Source organism: Sinocyclocheilus anshuiensis, unplaced genomic scaffold (assembly GCF_001515605.1).
Source record: "Sinocyclocheilus anshuiensis isolate Anshui unplaced genomic scaffold, SAMN03320099.WGS_v1.1 scaffold300, whole genome shotgun sequence".
In the NCBI taxonomy this organism is placed as follows: Eukaryota; Metazoa; Chordata; class Actinopteri; order Cypriniformes; family Cyprinidae; genus Sinocyclocheilus; species Sinocyclocheilus anshuiensis.
Window position 1 is genome coordinate 1,889,265 of NW_015557379.1, and position 3,298 is coordinate 1,892,562.

Consider the following 3,298-nt stretch of genomic DNA (forward strand, 5'->3'; position numbering starts at 1 on the left):
ATATAAATAGTTCTCATTATAAAATATGTAAAATATATTAATTCCATTAATTTACATTAATTAATCTGTAAATTAATTTATGGATTTATGTATAATTATTTGAATATGTTTAAATAATCATATTTTATATAAATGTAAAATTAATAGATATTAATCTAAAATAGATTAATATACAATTGTATATTTATATAAAATATTAATATTTTATATTAATTAAAATGCATTATTTTATATACAAATTTTTTTATATTTAATTTTTCACTTTTTTATATTATTTATATTTTTATGTCTAAATATAACACATTTGTGAATTGTAAAGTATATGACATTACAATAATGAGAATGGAGGTAAATGTGCTTAATTGTCATGAAAATAGTGTCACAAAAATGGTCTGAATGGTCTTTTTCAGGCAGTGAACAGGTTTAAATCTGAGACTACACATGTGTGTGGACTTCAGAGAGTGTTTGAGTGTTTTAAGGAGGTGTGGCGTAAGATCTGACAGGAAAACCAGACTTCATGGTGGCTGTGTTTGTTTTTGCTGGTTCTGAGGAAAGCCTGCATTTCCACTCAGCGTTACACAGCTTCTCTCTCTCTTACTCTCTATTCTCTTCTGTCCACAATCATACTATTTAAATGAGCAATATCTTTTTGAGTATATTTTATTAATTTTTATTTTTTATTTTTTATTGCTATATATTTATATTATATATACTTAAAATAATATATATGTGTGTCAATTAGCATGACATAATTAACTAATGACATCAGAATTAATCATAATTTAGGTAGCAGTGCTAAACACCAATATGAACAACACCATCTATGTAAATACATCACAACAGCGTATTCCAGTGAACCAGAAAATCATTTATTTGATCAGTGAATCAATCATTTGACAAAAATGAACTGATTCACTAGAACAAGCTGATTTAATCGTTCAGTCACATGATGCTACTTTGTTGGAAACATATAGAGTTGCTGTTAATATTACTAATATATGTATTTTAAGTTAATCACATTGCTACTTTTAGTTAGCTTCAGCCCAACATTAGTCCACTCAGAGATGGGCAAATCTCACATATTGTCCTGCTCACAGACTGTTTCTGTGACATGCTGCTTTAATAGTGGTAGAAATCTGTCTGTTATTGACTTTGTGTATCAGCCAATCAAAATATTTGAGTGAGATGTTTATTTTCAGCAGAAGCACCAGCTGTGGCCTGAATAAGAGCATTTATACTGAAGAATTTATCATTGTGCGGCGAAAACCAGAGAGAGACTGAGAACAGCGTGTTATTAGTGGTGTTTGCTAAGACAAGCATCACTGTTACTACTGCTCGTGCTTACGGTTATAGGGATTTATTCAAGCCCCTTACCTCAACTATTAAACTTTGGCATTACAGACATGAATGATATTTCAAATTTAAAAAGAAAAATCCCATAGACTTGCTTTTGTCTTGGACTAGTAGTGAACCACCCAAGAAAACACACACTACGTTTTGCATGGACAAGCACCGCTCACATTTTTCTCAGAAAATGTAAAAATCTACTCGCATATGTCTCATATCTCATATGTGTATGTGTGTTTGTCGCAACGATTAGCTTGTAACAACTATCTCATCTCGGTCTGAGAGCAAACAGGATTTATTTGCATGTCAAATTGGCAGTTCAGTGCACTGATGCACACACACACACACACAAACATACTCTATAATTCCCAAAGTATCTTATTTTAGACTCATGCAGTGACTGGTGTGTGTGTGTGTGTGTGTGTGTGTGTGTGTGTGTGTGTGTGTGTGTGTGTGTGTGTGTGTGTGTGTGTGTGTGTGTGTGTGTGTGTGTGTGTGTGTGTGTGTGTGTGTGTGTGTGTGTGTGTGTGTGTGTGTGTGTGTGTGTGTGTGTGTGTGTGTGTGAGAGACAGCTGCGTTTTAATGCTGACAGAGTGATTTAAAGCGTTCGGATCATACACACATACAGGCGTCACACGCTCGAGATAAGATATCTGATAATCACACACACCTTTAACAGACACCCAAAATATCATTCCTCGTGACTCACTGATACTTTTCTTGGCTCATCAGCAAAACAGAAAGATTTCAGAGTTATCTACTCACACACACACACACTTTTGACAGATGGAGTTCTAACGTGTGTGTGTGTGTGTGTGTGTGTGTGTGTGTGTGTGTGTGTGTGTGTGTGTGTGTAATGTGACACTATCTCATCTCGGTCTGAGAGCAAACAGGATTTATTTGCATGTCAAATTGGCAGTTCAGTGCACTGATGCACACACACACACACACAAACATACTCTATAATTCCCAAAGTATCTTATTTTAGACTCATGCAGTGACTGGTGTGTGTGTGTGTGTGTGTGTGTGTGTGTGTGTGTGTGAGAGACAGCTGCGTTTTAATGCTGACAGAGTGATTTAAAGCGTTCGGATCATACACACATACAGGCGTCACACGCTCGAGATAAGATATCTGATAATCACACACACCTTTAACAGACACCCAAAATATCATTCCTCGTGACTCACTGATACTTTTCTTGGCTCATCAGCAAAACAGAAAGATTTCAGAGTTATCTACTCACACACACACACACTTTTGACAGATGGAGTTCTAACGTGTGTGTGTGTGTGTGTGTGTGTGTGTGTGTGTGTGTGTGTGTGTGTGTGTGTGTAATGTGACACCAGCATAAGATTTCATATTTGTTTTTCTCGGCACCTTTGATGAAAACACTAGCATTGAACGTGTGTGGACAAATTCATTGTGTCACAATCCTACAAACACACACACACAGGGCTGGGTGGCATATCTAATAATCACTGTTATATGCATGATGATTTTGCTTCCAAAATGAAATTAAAATGAAGCAACAGCATCTCTGGTTTACACTTCATTAACAAAAATGGCATTGTTCAGACTACGTCCATGAATCAGTTTAATAATCTGAATCAACTGTTCGTTTCATTCAGTGAACTGATTCAACAGTTCGTTTTATCATTCAAAAAGGTTTACAATGTTTACAATAAAAAATCTGTTGTATTGCTGCATGTAACAGCGTCTACATATTAGAGATATATAATATTGAGAAATTTCTTTTAACTTTATTGCACAGTGCTTTATTATTTATTGCATTAAATTTAAAGAAAAATGCATATTTCTGTTTGTTATCTCTTGCTACATATAAATGAATTTTTTTTTAATTTTATTAATAGTATTTGTGTTAATTTACAGCCCCTTTAAAGAGCTAATACATAAATATATAAATATATATATATATATATATATTATTTT